Genomic DNA, 20,247 nt, shown 5'->3' on the forward strand with positions numbered 1-20,247 from the left:
TTGTAATTATAGAGTCCAATTTACTTTGTCTCCAGGATTGAGGCTAATCAAGTGTGCTGTTATTTGCCCAGTTATAGGGTGACTGAATACATAGAGGCTTATTTTCAAAGCACTTAGCCTCCCAAAGTTCCATAGAAACATATGGAACTTAGCCTCCCAAAGTGCTTTGAAAATATGCCTCTCAGTTAACTCTGATTTTAGTCACTATGAGAAGGTTGTCATTTGGCATTTTTGGAAACTGGTGCAGCATTATGGAGACCTGAGACCTGTCAGGGTTCAAACCAAGGCCCTTGTTTACTAAGTGTCATTTGGCATTTTTGGAAATTAGTGCAGCATTATGGAGACCTGTCATTCAAACTAAGGGCCCTGTTTACTTAGCTGTGCTAGAAACACGCTAAGCATTAGCACACACTAACTGTGTAGATGCCCATTATATTTCTGTGGGCATCTACATGGTTAGCACACGCTAATTTTTAGCACATGCTAAAAACACTAGTTCATCTTAGTAAACAGGGCCCCTAGTGATGTTAGCCAGTGGTAGAATTGGGGGGGATGCAGAAATCTACTGTGACTGAGCCTAGCTAGTTACATTACAGTGCAATATTACACTTATATTTTGCAATATTTCACTTATATTTTGTGTTCACCTTACAGGATTCAGTTCAGATAATAATAAGAGGAAACCATAGAAAATCTGGATATTTACAAAAATATGTTTAAAAAATTAATCTTCTAAAAATTGACTATAGAAAAAGTTTTCAGTTCCTTTTTGAAATGCACATAGTTTATTTCTAATCTATTGGCAGGTGGCAAAGAGTTCCAGATCTTTGCTGATCGATAAGAAATTGGGAGAGAATGAATGCCTTTCTATCTAATATGAACAGCTGAAGGGATGCAGAGGTTCAACCAGTAGTTTGAATGAAGGCTTATATCAGACAAAGGAAAAACAGAACTGACATTTAAGGGCAAAGGAACCAAAACATGAATGTATTGAATATTAGCATACATGATTTAAACAATGACTGAGCCTCATTTGGCACCCAGTGAATCGTCTTAATACAGGAGATGCTGTCTCCCATCTACTTGCTTGACATTAATCTAGCTAAGGTGGTTTGCTGCATCTGCTATCATCTTTGTAACATATCAGAGCAACCTGCAAAAAGCAGATCACAGTCATCTATCTGGCTGATTATAACGACATGAACAACTAAACCAAAATAATTAAAGGAAACTATTTATGGATCCTAGGAAGTTGTTTTGATTTCCAGAAAATTTCTTGCTTAATGAATTAATGTGAGCCTCAAAGGACAACATGGGGTCTAATAAAACCCCTAACACCTTCAACATTGTTTCATTTGGAAAAGATATAAACAAAAAAGTGGAAGTGAAGTATAGTTTAATGTCAAAACCAAAATCTCCAAATCTTCACTATTCTTGTTATGATCTGTAGATCAAGTCAATACAGTAACAGTAATCCTCATCCTATAACCATTATAGGAATGAAAAAGCCTCATCGAGCTGCATTGAGCTTATAACAACTTGCTTTTTATTTGCTTTCACATTTCATCATAAGCAAAAAAAAACTTTCTTTGGCTTATCAAAAACATTAATCATTCACTTGAAAAATTATGTGCATAACATTTTAAAGTGAAGCACTTAACTCACATGTGGGTTGCATACCTAAAGTCCATTTCCGACAGTGGCCAACATTTCACGGTAGCACCGCTGCTTCAGGGAATTAGGACCCAGATTAATCTTTAACCCTTTGATTACTATGGTATATTTGTGAATGGCCTATAATTTGCAAGTTCCTGTTTGTTTTCTGCGGGATATTTTTTAAAGAGGCGATACCAGTAAAGTGAGAGAGAACCTATCCTTAGTGATAAATCTCCTAAGTATGAAACCAAACTATAAAACAGAAAGGAGGTGATTTAAGCACATAAGTAGGACAGAGATCCAAAGAGTAGTGAGTGGTAGAAAATTCTTTAATAAAGTTGATATATTATCTAATTGTACTAGATGAATATTTTTCTTTATTCTATCAAATGGGCCATCTTTAAGATCTGTCCCAATATCAGAGATGGGGGTCTCCTGTACATTTTCCTGCCATCCAGTCATTATCTCCTGAGTAGATTCCATATTGAGGAGTAACGTTGGATCAGAATTAATGTTCCCTCTTGACAAATATTGTCTACATTGATGTTTATGCTTAGGACCAGAAAACTTCATGTAGAATGTAACCACAGGATGTTACTGGCCAAGCAATGCAGAGAGGGACTGAGCACAGGTATTAGCATTACATTGAAATGCGTGCTAATGAGGCCATTAAGCATTCAATTGCAGTGTACAGAAAAAAATGCATTTACCATGAAAGAGTTTTCACCATGTCCATGGCAGCATAGCTTGACCCCTTTGCCCTGATAGTTTTGCTGTCAGTGTCTGAGTCGTGATTTGGCTCAGGCACTGACAGGAAGGTGTGACATTAAAATTTAGCTATAAATTCAAAACCAGTACTTGAGTTGGTTAACTTGGCAACTCTAGTGTTATGCAGGTATGGTGGGATTTAGTGTATGCTAAGCATTAACACTGGCCTGCGCAAGCAGCTACCACACACTAAAAACAGCACACTGGGGGCAGGGGTATAGGCAGAGACTGGACATGGACAAATTGATTCTACATCAGTTATAGTGAAATGTGCATGATGTGGGAGGTCATGCCTTTATTCACTTAATTTTCATTTGAGTATTTATGTACCGCTTAGGCCTAAGCAATTTACAGCTTCACTTTACAGGTACTGGATCTGTCCCTATTGGTCTCACAGTCTAGGTAGTACATTGTACTGCTGTTGTACCTGGTGCAATGGAGGGTTAAGTGACTTGCCCAGGGTCACACAGAGCTGCAGAGGGAATTCAACCTCGTTCCCCAGGATCTCAACCCACAGCTTAACATCAGGCAGCAACGGGAATCAAACCCAATTCCCCAGGTCTGCATCCAACTACACTAACCATTAGGCCACCCCTCCACTTGAACATTTGCTTTTTAAATGATGGATATATTACTTGTTTTAAGATAATCATTGAATTTTATGGATGTAGAATCTATTTCTTTGAATTCAAATTCTGGTATGTATGACAGTTTTTGAACTGATCTTGATGTTATATTGTAAGATTTCCTATGAAATAGTACTAGTATGTAAACATTAATTTTATAAGAGTTGATTATATGTGATTGATACATCTTAGATTTGTAATTGATGAGAATGTGTTTTTACTTATGCAGTTGACATACCTGATGCAGTACAGTATATACAAAACATGGGCATATCAGGCATTTGTTTTTGTTATCAATAAAGAGTTTTTACTTCATCACAGGCTACTTTTTGATTCTTGCCTCTTGCCTTCTGATTTTTTATTTGTTTGGCCCTTCTGGCCTCTTTAAAGTTTTGGCTAGCATTCTCCATGTACTGATATGTTCAGATTGTTGCATTTATTGTCACAGACCAGGTATGAGGAGTTACAAGTTTGAATAGTTGTCTGGAAGTGGTCGTGGAGTGGCTTTAGCAGTTTTTTCTTAATAGACTGAAATCTGAAACCTTGTGGGTTAGCAGCTGGTAAAGTACTCTCATGGTACTAACGCTCTACACAGATAGTTAAGAATCTACCTGGATTGCTCGACAAAGTGTCACAGTTTGGCGGCCCAGGCGACCATACTTTAACTGGGTGCCTCCGTTTAAGCTCACTGAAGGCATGTGGTAGAAGTTTATTCTATAATGGAACCTATCGGTTTCATTATAGAATGCTAGAGTAACCTGATATCGATATGCTTAATATTGAGGTGCCTGGACTTATTCCAGCTGTAGACTGGGTGTAAGTGCAAGAGCCTAAATGCGGCATGGATGCACTTAATGTACAGTATTCTGTAAGTTATGTAGGTACGTGAGAGCCTGCCTCTGGCCCGTTGTACACCCCCCTTGCAAATATACGCTATTTAAATTAAGCAGATATTTGCAGAATAGTACTAATGCATGTAGGGGTGTCCGTATGTACATAAGTGCTAGTGTTCTTTTTTTTTTTTTTATATCTTTATTGATTCATCAAATACATTATTATGTATAAAGAACATATCAAGCCTTTCCAATACAACAGGTCACATCACATTTTACAACTACATGTCAATAAAAACCTTTGCCTCTATAACTTTTCTTTTTTTCTCCCCCTCACCCCAAAAACCTCTAAATAAAGCAAGACCCACCCAGAAAGAGAGGAAAACACTAACCCCCCCCCCCTCCCCGAAGGAACCCCCCCCCCCCTTTCCCTTACTGGCTGCCCATTGTGTCGACATCCACTCATGCCTTGGAGCCAATGTGTGGAAGCAAAGAGAGCACCCTACTCTATAAGTCATGGTACTGGCGCTGTCCCAAAGAGTGTGAAAACTTGAGTGATGTGAGCACCCAGTTAGCCATTTCCCTCATAGTTCCCTGCCAAAGGGCCAGAGAATGGAGAAGGGGGTCCACCCAAGCCTGCAGGACACATTTCTTTACCAACAAAGTTGCCAACAAAGTAAATTTGCATTGGGCATCCCCCAACCCCTGCTCCCGCAGTGATGCTGCACACCCCATTAGCACAACTGAGTAATGCCATTGTATGGTACGCTGCAAAACATTTTCAATGGCCCCCAACACCCCTGTCCAAAGTGCTCGCAAAGACTGGCACTCCACAAAAGAGTATAAAAAAGTACTCACACTTATCTTGCACTTGTTACAGATAGCATCCTCCCATAAGCCCATTACCACCTCCTTCTCCTTGGTGATGTGCACTCTATGAAGAATCCTATACTGGATATCTTGGAGTCACCCGATGGAGACCTTCAAATGCCTCACCCAATCTCTCCTCCGAAATGTTTTCAAGTGTGTCCCTACTCCATAGTTCTGCTAGTGTAATCAAATAAGGGGCCTTCTTATTGTCTCTAATCAGTTGATACCAGTGGGATAACCTATTTAGTGTTGAGGGCAATTGCAAAAAAACTTGATATAATTGTGCAAAACCCACTAGGGTTCAGTGCCTGCGCTCCACTTTTAGCACATAGTCCCTCACCTGGAGATAGACAAAAAACTGCGAGTTAGGAATCGCCCATGCACGCCTGCATTGTTCAAAAGATGGGAACACTTCTCCCCACAACTGCTGGAGATGACCTAAATACCAACATCTCTTACTCTTCCATTTGCTAAACACTGACACCCATAACTGCCGGGAAAGCAATATTACCCACCAGTGTTAAAAAAGGGCTAGTCCCACCATTCACCCCTCCTGACCCCCTCCACCACCTCCATGCCAGCTGCAAAGCCAGCCAATACGGATTTCCCAGATCTTTTCCAGCCCACTTTTTCCCCTTAGCCTCCAATATGGCAAAGGGATCACTTTGCCCGCACCAGCTCTCCCAAAACTCCACAGGAGCAAAAAAGGCCTTTCCCGAGTGAATCTCATGAATCCAGCGCAATAAAGCTGCCACATTGTAGGCCCTCAAGTCTGGCAGACGAAGACCTCTCTGTGCCCTACTATGCGTTAACTTCGCAAAAGAGATCCGCGGGTGCTTCGCATGCCAAATGAAAGAGCTAACCAGGCCATGAAACATGTCCTCTTCCAATTTACGGACCCACAGCGGAAGCATCTGCAACGGATAAAGCAGCTTAGGCAACATAACCATCTTTACCAACGCTATCCGACACAGAAAATTCAGTGGGAGGTCCTTCCACTGGTTACAAAGCCTCTTAGCCACCTCTAGCTTATCCAGAACATTCCTTTTATAAATCCACCCCTGCTCCGCACTAAGATAAACTCCTAGGTACTTAATACCTACTTGGGCCCAAGATAAGGGGAAATCTTGCAGATCAGCACACACACACGGACAACTGATGGGGAGTGCCTCTGACTTCCCAAAGTTTATGCTGAGGCCTGAAAAAGCTCCAAACTCCATAATAATGGTCATGACCTGCGGTAGCATAACAGTCGCATTGTCTAACAGAAGTAGCATGTCATCTGCAAATAAATTTATTCGATATTCCTCACCACCCACTAGAATCCCCTTCAACCCTGAATCCTTCCGAACTCTAGCAGCCAAAGGCTCCAGTGTTAGTACGAATAGCAAAGGCAATAGAGGACATCCCTGCCTAGTGCCTCCTTTCAAGAACAGGGGCTCCGTAAGAGAATCATTAAGAATTTGGGCAGTCGGATTGCTATAAAGAGCTTGGATCCAACCCAAAAACTCCCCTTGTATGCCAAAATGCCGTAACACCCAAAACAAATAGTCCCAAACCACTTTATCAAATGCTTTCTCAGCATCCAGACTGGCCAAGATAGCATCTCCTGCCCGTTTTCAACCCTCGAATAAGATACGACTCACTTTCAAGATATTAGCTGAAGCAAATCTCCCCTGAACAAAACCTACCTGGTCCGAATGGATCAAGCAAAGAACCAAGGTACCTAGCCGGGCAGCCAAGACTGCCACCAAGATCTTAATGTCCCGATTTAATAAAGAAATAGGCCTATATGAACCCACTAATTCTGCATCCTTTCCTGGCTTTGGGAGGACCGTAATATGAACATGATTTAGTGTAGTTCCCATCTCGCCAGAGAACCCCACTTTCTCGCATATGGACATGAAGGAGGGAAGTATCAGATCTTGCAGAATTTTATAATATTCTGTGCCTAAACCATCTGGGCCTGGAGCCTTGGCCAATTAGAATTTTTTAATAACTTGCTGTATTTCCTTCCCTTGCAGCGGCGCACTTAGGGAATAGAAATCCTCGGGAGACGTATGTGTTAGGCGGGGAGAATCTGATAGGTACAGACGGGGAGAGGGATCTTGGGGTGATAGTATCTGAGGATCTGAAGGCGACGAAACAGTGTGACAAGGCGGTGGCCATAGCTAGAAGGTTGTTAGGCTGTATAGAGAGAGGTGTGACCAGCAGAAGAAAGGAGGTGTTGATGCCCCTGTATAAGTCGTTGGTGAGGCCCCACCTAGAGTATTGTGTTCAGTTTTGGAGGCCGTACCTTGCGAAGGATGTAAAAAGAATTGAAGCGGTGTAAAGAAAAGCTACGAGAATGGTAAGAGATTTGCGTTACAAGACGTATGAGCAGAGACTTGATGACCTGAACATGTATACTCTGGAAGAAAGGAGAAACAGGGGTGATATGATACAGACGTTCAAATATTTGAAAAGTATTAATCCACAAACGAACCTTTTCCGGAGGTGCGAAGACGGTAGAACGAGAGGACATGAAATGAGATTGAAGGGGGCAGACTCAAGAAAAATGTCAGGAAGTATTTTTTCACGGAGAGAGTAGTGGATGCTTGGAATGCCCTCCCGCGGGAAGTGGTGGAAATGAAAACGGTAACAGAATTCAAACACGCATGGGATAAACATAAAGGAATCCTGTTCAGAAGGAATGGATCCTAAGGAGCTTAGCCGAGATTGGGTGGCAGAGCCGGTGGCGGGAGGTGGGGATAGTGCTGGGCAGACTTATACGGTCTGTGCCAGAGCCAGCGGTGGGAGGCGGGGCTGGTGGTTGGGAGGCAGGGATAGTGCCGGGCAGACTTACACAGTCTGTGCCCTGTAAAGGACAGGTACAAATCAAGGTAAGGTGTACACAAAAAGTAGCACATATGACTTTATCTTGTAGGGCAGACTGGATGGACCATGCAGGTCTTTTTCTGCCGTCATTTACTATGTTACTTGTTGTTCACTAGTCAAGGATGGAAGCTTCACCTTTTCAAAGAACTCTCTGCATTTCGAAAATCTCTGAAAACATTCTTCTTCAACAAGGCCTATAATGAACATCTATAATCTCACTAAGTCGCCTCACCAACCCACTCAATCACGAAAGCTCACCTTATACAACTATCCTAATCAATTCCTTACTTCTTCTCTCCTCCCTACCTGATCGCTACACATTACTAATTGTATCTGATATCTTGTTATGACAAGGTCAACAAATCTATGTAAGCCACATTGAGCCTGCAAATAGGTGGGGGAATGTGGGATACAAATGCAATAAATAAATAAATAAATAAATTTCACCTCAGAGAAGGAGCCCTCACTATAAAGAGAGGTGTAAAATTGTACAAACTCCCGCTGTATATCTCCCAGCCTCGTGCTCACAGATCCCCCTACTCCCCTGATTTTGCCAATATAATTTTTAGTAGACCTCTGTTTCACCAGAGACGCAAGTAGTTTACCCGTCTTATTTTCCCATTGGTGGAGCCTGTATTTATACAATTTTATGTTATAGAGGGCCCTTTCATCCAAAACTTCCTGCATCTTTTTCTTGCATTCTATATATGCCTTCCTTGCCGACGCCAAAGGGGAAAAAACAAAAAGCCTCTGTGCATCCCTCAATTTAATCATAAGATCTTTCACCTGAGATTCATGGCGTTTTGTCAAAGATGCCATTTAAGATATAATTTTTCCCCTCAGCACCGCCTTCGCTGCCCCCCAGTACGTTCTAGGACCTACAGATTGCGTATCATTGTCAGCCACATAATCTAGCCAACTTTGCCTTAAATAACTTTGGAATTCCCGATCTTGGTATAAGGCCGGATTCATGCGCCAACAGGCCTGCCTCGGCCCCATTCCCCACTGCAGACCGATCCACACTGGGGCATGGTCCGACACATCTGGCTCCCCTTTTCCTGTCTGCACTGTCTTCTGGGTTAGAGAATGGGACACAAGCAGATAATCCAGGCGTGCATGGACCCCGTGGGGATGCGAAAAAAAAAGTATAGTCCTGTTCATCCAAATGATGAAGGCGCCAGACATCCACCAACTCTAGTTCTTTAAGCACAAAATTCACTACCCGCTCCCCATGATCTTTACCTACTCTCTTCGGGGGCTTACGGTCAATCGAGGGGTCACTGGTAATGTTAAAGGCCCCCCCCCCCCCCAGGATAAGCAGGTAGTCATCAAAAGCTACCAGTTTAGCCGTCAACAGTGAAAAGAACCTATGTGAATATACATTTGGCGCATGAATGCTGCACAGAACCATCTTCACTCCCTGTAACAAGCCTACCACAATAACAAACCGACCCTCTGGGTCCTGGTACATTCTGTGCATGCTAAATGCCACGGACTTCCTAATCAATGTAGCTACCCCCCGTTGCCTCCCATTATATGCCGCGAAAAATAACTCACCCACCCAATCCCTTTTCAGTTTTAGATGTTCAGACTTCCCCAGATGTGTCTCCTGCAGCAATGCTATATCAGCCTTCTGTCTGTTAAGCGCCTGCAAAATTGTTGTCCTTTTTATGGGAGAGTGCACACCATCAACATTAAGGGAAATGATCTTTAAATTAGCCATAATCCGAAAGCCAGTTGGATCCCTTCCAAATAGCATGCAACCCATCATGGTCCAGAGAGCCTCCCAGCTGGACTCCCCAGACAAACGCACCCTTGCACTCCCTACTCAATTTACATTTCCATTGCACTTTGACACAAGCTCTCTCACTCCACCTTAGCCTCCTTGCCCCACTTTTGGAGAACAACTCAGACAATACAACCCCTCCCTCCCCATCCCTCCCCCCCACCACAGTCCCACCCTCCCCTCCCCCCACCCCAAACATAAAACAACTAACAGCATTTCTACTTCCATATCCCCCATACCACTCCAGAGCACACCAAACATTCCCCTCTGCCCCCACCACCAACTCCCCCCCCCCACACACACACTCTCTACTCACATGCACACCCCTTTACCCTCTCCCATGCCCCCACATAAGACCCAACTTCTTACAAAGCAAAAACTGGCTAATACTTTTTTTTATATAATGAGCTAAATAACAAGCAACATGGGGATTGTGCCACCAAACAGAACAAGGTTAAACATTCAAAATATGGCACCGTTCCCCTCGATGCAGAAATGGTTAAATCTGAGAGAGCAACAGAAGCAGTTTCAAAACAATTACTTCCTTCCCAGCCAGAGACATATTATCAGCATGGCACCCCACTTCCCTGCACTGGCCTCCTCCCGCATGTCCAACAAGACAATATTCCGCCTTCTTCGCAAATCATCCAGCCACTCCTCAACCCACATGGCACCATGCTGAAAAAAAAAAGAAAGAAAAAATAGTCTCAGACTGAGTTGCCCCTCATCGACGCTTCCTCCATGGACTCCCACTCTATGCAATTAAACAACATCACAGTTTATCCACAAACTATCCCAATTCCACTGGTTCTGTAAAAAAGATCATTTTATTGTCATGCAATACCCATACCTTAGCCGGGTATAGGAGCGCAAAACGAATTCCCTTGTCGAACCAGGTGTTTACAGTGACGCCCCATAGCCCTTCTTTGCTCCGAAAATGCCGCAGAGTAGTCCTGGAGCAAAAGTATTCTCTGCCCTTCATACTCAATATTCTTCTTTTCCCGATATGCCTGCAGTACTCTCTCCTTGTCGGCGTAGTTGAAAATCCTGGCCAACACCGGGCGCAGTCTCCGATCCTCGTCCCGCACGGTGCCCACTCTATGGACTCTCTCTGCCCGCAATACTCCTCCACCAAACTGCAGGCCCAGTTGCTACGGTAACCACTGTTCCACAAACTTCCACAGCTCTTTATCTTTCCACCGTCTCAGGGACTCCTATAAGCCTCAAGTTGTTGCGTCTGCTTCTGTTCTCATGGTCGTCTACCTGGCGCGCCAATTGCTCACATTTTTGCTCCAGCGCTGCGAGTGTCCCGCCTGCACTTTCCGCGCGATCTTCTTGCTCCGAGACCCGCTCCTCCACCTGCTGTAATGGCACTCTCTTATTTGGTCCACAGAGGATTGAATCTTTGACAATTTCTCCTCTAGGACTGCTGAGATCTTCTGGGCCAGTTCCCTTACAAGCTCCGCAGGCATGCTCGAAATCGATGGGGCCTCACTCGCCACCGCCATCTTAGGTTGTGCGCTCTGGATACTCTGCTTCTTCCCCTGCGGGGTCCTCGCGGGCATTCCCACCTGATCTCCAGTAGTTTCAGACCCGCAGCGTGTTGTACCAAAAGCTCTTCTTTTGTTTAATTCAGGCAGCCAGCTTAGAAAGCAGATCGAGGGCTCTAATGCAGATAAATTAGCAGATTCAGGGCGTCGGGAGTGGAGCTGGGCTTAGAAGCGTTCACTCAGCTCTGCCACATCACGTGACCCCAAGTGCTAGTGTTCTAAGCATTTAGACATATACCCCTGGATTCTATATAGCGTGACTTACATTGCATGTGCAAATCCAGTCATATTCCGGATTTGCATGCACAATTTAATTAGCTAAGAAGCCAATCCACAATAATTGCCAATTAACAAGCAATTATTGACACTAATTGGCATTAGAATTTACACGCATGTCTTAAGCGTATTCTGTAAAGTAATGCACATAAATTCTAAGGCGCATAGCAGAAAAGGGAGGCGTAGAATGGGTGGGTCATGGGCATTTCTAAAAACTATGCACATTGTTATAGAATACACCTGGTCTGCGCCTAATTTAGGCATCAGCATTTATACCAAGTTGTGGTATAACTGCCCACAACTAAATTTAGTCACGCGGATGGGCGCTAGACGTATTCTATAAACCGTGCCTAAATTTAGGCATACTTAAAAAAAAAATACGCCTAGCTGTATTTATTTTCCATGCCAATTTTTTTGATGCATGATATATAGAATATAGCCCATAATGCACATGTAAATGTGAATGCCTAGATTATAGAATTGCTCTTCACATGCTAAAGATTCTGTGAACAGTCGAGGGGTTCAGTTAGATTCTTAACTATCTGTGCAGAGCCAGGTTTCTGTGGTAGTGTGTGTTTATTTTCTATTTATGTCAGATCTACCAAATGTAACTGTAAGTGGGAAAAGGGATTCAGGGTATGATTATCCACTTAAAAGTAGCAAGTTTAACTGCTCTAGCTCTTTATATTAAGGGCTGTCTTTTTTATGTTTGAAATTCTTATAGCACCTTCAAAATTTGATGGCTAGGTTCCTGAAGGTGCCATGCTAGTGATCATGTTACACTTTTTTTTTTTAAGGATTTGTACCAGCTGACTGTTAATCTCCTTAGAAGTTTAAGGTCCTAGCTATTGTATTTCGCTGTCTCTCAATGGCCACACAACAGATCTGAAGTCAGCCCAACATTCATTGTTGACTACCCACACATTGTACTTTGCTAAAGTGACGATTACCAGGATGAAGGGATTTAGCTTTTGTGCTACCCACAGGGCTAGCCCTACCATTGAGTGACTGTGTTTTTGACAATGTGACCCCGCTTTTTGGCCCCTACTGAGTACTGTAATGAATACTCCTAGCGGAATTCTGCACAACTCATAATTTGCACAGAATTGTGCATAGGTACTGGTGACTGACCTCCTTTTCTCATCTCCATTCCTGCCCCAATGCAGCAAGAGGAGGCGCATGGTGTACATTGGGTCACATCCTCCTCCTCTGATGTGCGCCCAGCTGCTTATTTTGAACTATGTGGACCTCTGTATAACCACCAGTGATGTCTCTAGACAGAATATTTGGGGTAGTAACAGGGGGGCAAGCTAGGTATGGGGGGATTCAAGTTAAAGTGACATTTTCATATCCCTCTTTCCCACTTTTAAATTTAGATTTATTATTGATAGCATAATTCAACAAATTCTTCTGTATGAGAGTGGTCTTGATTCTCTACAGGATTGGTCAGAATTTCTACATAAACCCTGAAGCTCCAGTTCTGCATCACAAACTTCCTATTCCTCAGCAACAGATTTTTTTTTAAATTTGATAAACCGCTCTAGCTGCCAGCTCAGAATAGTGTACAGACTAAAAATACACTTAAGGAAAGGAACTCCAAATTTAATGATAGGAAAGATAACTAACCATACAAAGAAAAGTAAAGCACACAGGCAAAGAGGTTAAAACATGGAGCCATCCTCCTTACAACTCACCATAGAAACATATTCAGATTATGATTATCACCACATGAACAGCATACACTCCTTCCACTGCCAGATACTGTTTACATTGTTTGTGTGGGGACCCTACAGGATGTAGAGACCACTGTTCTTGAGTATTTTTATTTTGGGTGACAATGGGGTTCATTTTCAAAGCACTTAGACTTATTAGACTTACAAAGTTCCATGGGTTACTATGGAACTTTGTAAGTCTAAGTGCTTTGAAAATATGCCTAAGTACTTCAGAACCTTCTTTCAGACAGGCCAGACACTGTGAAATAACACAAAACCCTGTAAAAAGACACTCAAAAACCTATATAGGAAAAACTTACCAAATCATAACAACCCTAACCCACCTATAAAAAGACAGTGTTATAAATGTTAGACTGGGCCCTAGAGCACCAATATATCTGCTACTAGGAAAGTAGAACGAGCTAGGCTGTTACACATTCCCACACAGATACTACATGCTAGCAAAAGCCTTCACTTCAGTTACACATGCAGAACATGGACAGACCCTCACCTGATACAAAATAGGGAACCACAAAAAAACATGCAGACAAAAACTGAAATACCCCCCCCCCCCCCCCCCCCAAGAAAGCCAAACTCTATAGGCAGTGAAAATACTGGTAAAGGAGAAACAAAAATGCATTTTCTCCTGTACTCTGTTAAATACAAAAATAGAAAAGATATACATTTCCCCAAAGTGAACACATTCCAATCCTTAAAAAGTATTAAATATTTTTTTCTACCTTGGTTGTCTGGGCGATTACCTGCTCTGGGAGGCTTGCTGGTAGCGTCTTTCCTTTCTCAGTGTAACAAACCATTGAGAAGTTCGCCACGCAGCAGCCGCAGATTGAATCCGGAGTGACTGATCCTGTTATAGGTGTAGGTGAAGGAGCTCCTACGCTACTGGGAGTTGACACCTCTCTTTCTGTCTGGTTCTCTTTCCACCTCTGTGTCCAGCAGGCAACCGAGTTGCAGCAGAGCTCCCTGCTGAGACAGAGGTTGCTACAGAGGTGGGCTTCGATGGTGGAGCTGGACTTGAGGACGGACAGTCTGTGTCACTGGACCTGGGAATATTACAACAACTTTCTTCCCCAACGACGGTGACCCTGGATAACATCTGGAAGGTGATTCAAGTGCTGACAGCGATGGTGGCGAATTCTACTCAGGAAACCTTGTAAAGTGGCATCATTATCTACTTCTTTGGAAAATAATAGACAGGAATACTTGAAATTTTCAGAACCAACTGTGACACACATCAAAGAGCTCAAAGGTTCAGTGGCTTCTATTAGTAAAGATTAGTATATTGATTCATCGAAGAATTGAGCAAGTAGAGAGTTTTAATAGGAGGCTGAACCTACTTATATTGAACTTTCCTAGAACTCCTGCATTGTCTCCTGTGAAATTCTTTAAAAAATATCTAGTTGAAGTGTTAAATTTTCTTCTACTATTCCGCTGATAAATGACTTATTTACCTGTTGCAAAGAAAGTCCCAGAGAGGGCACCAATGAGTGATGGTCAAGTTCAGCAAGTTGGTGAAGATATTAGAAAATTCACTTTTGGATGTGACCGAGCAACGCTTTTGGTCTCATTTGTTTTTAAGCACGATCTTAAGTCAGTACTTAGACTATTTTTTCATAACTGACAAAGTTTATTTCGTGGCCAAAAAATATGGATTTACCTAGATGTTACTAAGAATATTCAGGAAAGAAGGAAATTGTTTTTGGCAATGAGAGCAGAGATTTGAGCTGTGGGAGAATCTTTCTTGTTAGCTTATCCTTGCAAATGCTTAGTGCGATATTAGGGTTTAAAGTATATAGTTTTTGATCCTCAGCACTTGAGAGCCTTCATAGATATATTCCCACTGGAGATCTTCTTCATAACTCCGTAAGATCTGTGATTAATGTATGGCGGTTTTAGTTCAGTTTAAGACCTTTTTCTTAGGTTTATTTTTCTTTTTGTATTTCTCCTATTTGTTTTCTTTAGTTCCACTCCTCCCACCTATGGTGGTGTAAGAAGGAGTAATTTTTAATTTTTTTTCCTTTTATAGTGTTCGCTGTATTTCGTACATGTTTCTTTTTGCAAGTGTTCTGCTTGTAATATTGTTACAAATGTGTATAAATTAAAAAAAAAAAAAAAATAATCACCACCAGGGAAAGGCCAGAAACTATTGGGCACAGTTGGCAAAAAGGTATTCCAGAAAGCCCATATACACAGTAACACAGTAAATGATGGCATATAAAGACCCATAAGGTTTAGCCCTATCATTGCTACAAGGTGCCCACCACTCTGTATGGGCCCCAGTCACCCATGCTTAAACTCTGGTTGTCAAGTTGACGCTGAAAAGGCTTTTGTCAGAGTTTGGTGGGACTTCCATTTCTCTGTTCTTTGGGGTTATTTGTTCGCAGAGCATTTCATCCAAAATATTTGTGCTTTGTACGCAGACCCTCAGGCTAGGGTGTTGGTCAGTGGTATCTGTTCCACTCCCTTTTCCATTTTATGAGGTACTCATCAGGAGTGCCCTTTGCCCCCCCCCCCCCCTATTTTACGTTCTCATGTTGGATCCATTTATTTGTGACTTATATGCCAATCCGGAAATTAAAGGGGTAACAATAGAATCACAGGTTTTCAATCTAGCTGCTTTTGTGGATGACCTGCTAGTTCTTTTGCAGCTGCAGACGTCATTGTCTGCTCTATTACAGGCTTTCTCTGAGTATGAGGATTTTGCGGGTTTCCGGCTGAATCTCCAAAAATCAGAGGCTCTGCCATCCTCCGAAGCAGTCAAGTGTCTTTGGAGGAATTATTTCCCATTGAGGTGGGCTATGAACAACATCCAGTATTTGGGTATACACTTGGGGATATTGACTAGTGACCTCTATTCAGCTAATGTCGGTATGATATTGGCTGACACCAGGAGCCAGATCGAGGCCTGGCAGCTTTTATCTCTCTGATGGGCAGGATTAGTTTATTTCATGTAATCTTATTTCCAAAATTACTGTATGTCTTTCAGGTGCTCCTCCTTCGCCTCTTAAAAACAGATCTTTTGTGGCTCTTGCCACTATTCATGACTACTGGGCAGCGGGTTGGGGGGGGGGGGTGCTGGGTATCCCTGATTTTCGGCATTATAATCAGGCTTGCCTACTGAGACATTTAAATGATTGGTTATATTCCGCCGAGGACTATACAACCTACGTCCCCAAGGTTGCATTTTTCTCACACTACCATCTTAACTCCTTATTGCATGTACCGGGTCGGTTACTCCCTGGTTACTGGAAACATAGTGTCCTTTTGGACCCGCATAGAGCTGCTTGGAGGTTCTTGGTGTGTTTGCTGGGGGGCAGCCCGGTTGTTACGGATTTACTCCCTTTTCATGGTAATTTAGCCTTTTTACCTGGAAGAGATAATAGGGCTTTTCTGTGGTGGGAGTCCTGAGGATTGATTACACTGGAGCATGTACTTACACAAACTGGAGATCTTAAACCATTATCTGATCTAATTAGCTTGGTGTCTCGAATATGGGGGGACCAATTTGCATGCTGCCAAGTAAAGCACTATATTTGTAGCTTGGATGGGGAAGCATTGTGATTACGGGTAGGTGACCACTTAAACACCTGTTTCTCCTTCCTGGCAGAGGAGAAACTTACCATATCTGGTCTCCATAGAGCACTTTGTGTACAGGAACCGAGGAAGGATTATAGTTTATTATGGGAACGAGATCTAGGTACTCCATTGCTTGATTGGGATATTCAGGGTGCCCTTCTTGGTACTCCTTGGGTGACTGCTCTGCTACTTTAGAGGAAACACACTTCCGAGTTCTGCGTTGGGCCTATATGTCCCAACAGCAGCTGGCACGGGCAGGAGGGCTCATTGGCTCGGTGCTCTAAATATCACCTTGGGGAAGGCTCCTTTCATTCTATGTAGGGATGCCCGAAAGTAGGCAGTTTTTGGTCTGCAATGGGGCAATTTATTGTCTCCTCCTTGCATTTTGCAGTGCCTTTGACTCCCCAGGCCTATTTACATAGTAACATAGTAAATGACAGCAGATAAAGACCTGAACGGTCCATTCAGTCTGCCCAACAAGATAAACTCATTTTGTATGTAATACTTTATATGTATATCCGAGTTTGATTTGTCCCTGCCTTTCTCAGGGCACAGACCACAGAAGTCCACCCTGCACCGGTTTTATTCTCCAAATACCGGCATCACCACCCAATCTCCGCTAAGATTCCATAGATCCATTCCTTCTAAACAGGATTTCTTTGTGTTTATCCCACGCATGTTTGAATTCCATTACCGTTTTCATCACCACCTCCTGCGGGAGGGCATTCCACGTATCCACCACCCTCTCTGTGAAAAAATACTTCCTGACATTACTCCTGAGTCTGCCCCCCTGCAACCTCAATTCATGTCCTACCACCTTCCTGTCTCCGGAAAAGGTTCGTATGCGGATTAATGCCTTTCAAATATTTGAACATCTGTATCATGTCACCACTGTTTCTCCTTTCCTCCAAGGTATACATGTTCAGGTCTGCAAGTCTCTCCTCGTACGGTTTGCAATTCAAATCCCATACCATTTTCGTAGCTTTTCTTTGCACTGCTTCCAGTCTTTTTACATCTTTAGCCAGATACGGCCTCCAAAACTGAACACAATACTCCAAGTGGGGCCTCACCAATGACTTGTAGAGGGGCATCAACACCTCCTTTCTTCTGCTGGTTATACCCCTGTCTATGCAACCTAGCATCCTTCTAGCCACGTTGGGTAGAGTGACCTCTGGGGCCTTGTGGGGGAGGGAGAGGCTGTCCTTATATCAGAAATAAGAATAGTAGCCCTCAGGTGTGCCCTTCAGGTCTGGGTCTCGACGGAGCCTCCTTCTTTCTGGAGCTGGTGGCCTCAGATATATGCTCTGGCCACCCGGGAGGCTCGGGATGCCTCCTCTTCCCGTAAGCAGGCTCAAAAATTTCTTGTTATTTGGGATTCGTATATCCAGGTACTCTCTCTTTTGGGCCGGAGCTTGTTATTTAACAGTCTGTGACTTTGATTGCTCCAGGAATGTGGTGTTTCCCATGTTTTGGCCGGAAGGGGGGATAGGGCGGGTTGACTGGGTTTGGGGGATGACATGAGGGGGGGGGGGGTCTGTTTGTAATTATATGGTAATAAGTTTGGTGACACACAGCTTGTGGAGAGTCATGTTTCTTGTATCTATTGTTGCTCCTTTTTCTATTTCCCCGTTACTGACGAGAAGAGTTGTTAATTTGTTATGATCACTAATAAAAATTGTTGAAACATAAAAAGGCTTCATTGGCTACAGCTCCCATACTAGTTGCACCTGATTACCAACAAAGATTTGTGGTACAAACTGATGCCTCGACATATGGCATTGGGGCTGTACTTAGTCAAGTGAATAGCAGAGAGGAGGAGCACCCCATTGTGTACCTGAGTTGCAAGCTCCTTGATAGAGAGATAGCATATGCCACTATTGAGAGAGAATGTTTGGCCTTAGTGTGGGCTCTTAAGAAACTACAACTATACCTGTATGGGCAAGACTTTACTGTCATCACAGATCACAATCCATTGGTCTGGCTTAAAAGAGTGTCTGGAGAGAATGGTGTCACTGCAGATAATACAACTTCACCATACAGCACCTGAAGAGCAGTGAACATAGCAGTGCTGATGGACTCTCCAGGAAGGAACAGTCAGCAATGGACTGTCAAGACCTGACCAGTGGACTGAAGAGGCCACAGTCTGGGGTCTCTCTTAAAGAGGGGAGGTGTGAAGAAAGAGTGGGGTTTTATGTCTGAGAACTGTATTGTTTCATGAAGTGTATTTCTTCTGATTGGCCAGTAGGTGGCGTTTTTCTGTTTTAAAGCTGTTGCAGAAAGTGACGGTTTCTTCTTTAGTTTAGCACCGAGAGGAAGTAACCTTCAGTATACTTTCAAAAGTTAATACTCTGGGCTCTGATTGGCCCTGGACTTATCTAGCCTAGAAATACTGGATTTCTCTTAGTCTCAGCACGGGAGTGTAGAGAGGAGGAACTCTGCACTGAGACCCTGTTCAGAACTTGTGAGCAGTTATTTTCCTGAACTCCCCAGGTGCTACCCAGGTAGTGACAAAGTGTTTAGATAGTTTTAATAATTAATCCTATTTCAGTTTCCTGTTATTGTGTGCTGGTTTTTTTCCCATCTGTTTTATATGGTTCACTGTTGAACTTCTGTGAAAATAAATGCATTAGTTTATTGGCTGTGTTGTCCTGGACTGACTAAGAATCCTGGTTTGTGTTTTTGGGTCTGTGGGTGCTTTTTAGGAACTGTGGAACCCCTGAAGTGTGGCCCCAGTGTCCTAGAAATCACCGGGGAATACCTTGAGAGTGGGAGACTCGCCCAGAGGCAAGTGGGGACCCAGTCGGTGGGAGCAGGGTGCAAGTGTAGAGCTCATGATATGGTAACATAGTAGATGACGGCAGAAAAAGACCTGCACGGTCCATCCAGTCTGCCCAACAAGATAAATTCATATGTGCTACTTTTTGTGTATACCTGACCTTGATTTGTTTCTGCCATTTTCAGGGTGCAGACCATAGAAGTCTGCCCAGCACTAGCCCCACCTCCTATCATCTTGGCTTTATATTCTGAGGACTCTCCCCCATTGTCTTTTGCACAAGGACTTCTGTCTTCTTATACGAAAATTAGAGAGGTTTTGAAGGGCAGGAAAGAATAATTTTCCCTTGCACTAGAATGAGTTTTTTTTAACTTAATTAGGCATTCAATTGGCAAGGTCCACTGCTCAGCTTTATAATGTCAATGTATCCCATCTGCTTACAACTACTAAACAACAACTTCCATTTCATCATGCTGATCAATCCATAGACTGGTGGGTTGTGTCCATCTACCAGCAGGTGGAGATAGAGAGCAAACTTTTGCCTCCCTATATGTGGTCATGTGCTGCCTGAAACTCCTCAGTATGTTCTCTATCTCAGCAGGTGGTGGTCACACACAGCAGCAGCTCTGGCTAGGCCTCCAAGCCTAATTTTTAGGTTTTGTTGAGTGCCTGGGGTTGAGGGCTCTTTTGAGCAAGTGCAAACCTGGTGGTGCCAGGTCCCTCCTTTTCTCCCCCCTCCCGCTGGCTCCGTTAAAAAAAAAAAAAAAAAAATTTTGAACGTCCTTAAAGGCGTTTATTTCGACGTTTATTTAAACGTTCATTGCAGCTACTCACTGGGACACCAGGTCGTTACAGCTCGGAGCGGAAAGCAGGTAATTTTTTACCTTTTGTATAGCGGGCAGGGGATCCCCGATTTATCTCCACGT

General features: G+C 43.2%; 1 protein-coding gene across 2 annotated transcripts in view; it reads left to right on the forward strand.

Moving 5' to 3' along the window:
- The window catches only part of COQ9 (coenzyme Q9), a 95,878-nt gene that overhangs the window by 374 nt on the left and 75,257 nt on the right, over nt 1–20,247 (forward strand). The window lies entirely within an intron of this gene.

The sequence above is a fragment of the Microcaecilia unicolor genome, chromosome 5, assembly GCF_901765095.1.
Source record: "Microcaecilia unicolor chromosome 5, aMicUni1.1, whole genome shotgun sequence".
Classification (NCBI taxonomy): domain Eukaryota; kingdom Metazoa; phylum Chordata; class Amphibia; order Gymnophiona; family Siphonopidae; genus Microcaecilia; species Microcaecilia unicolor.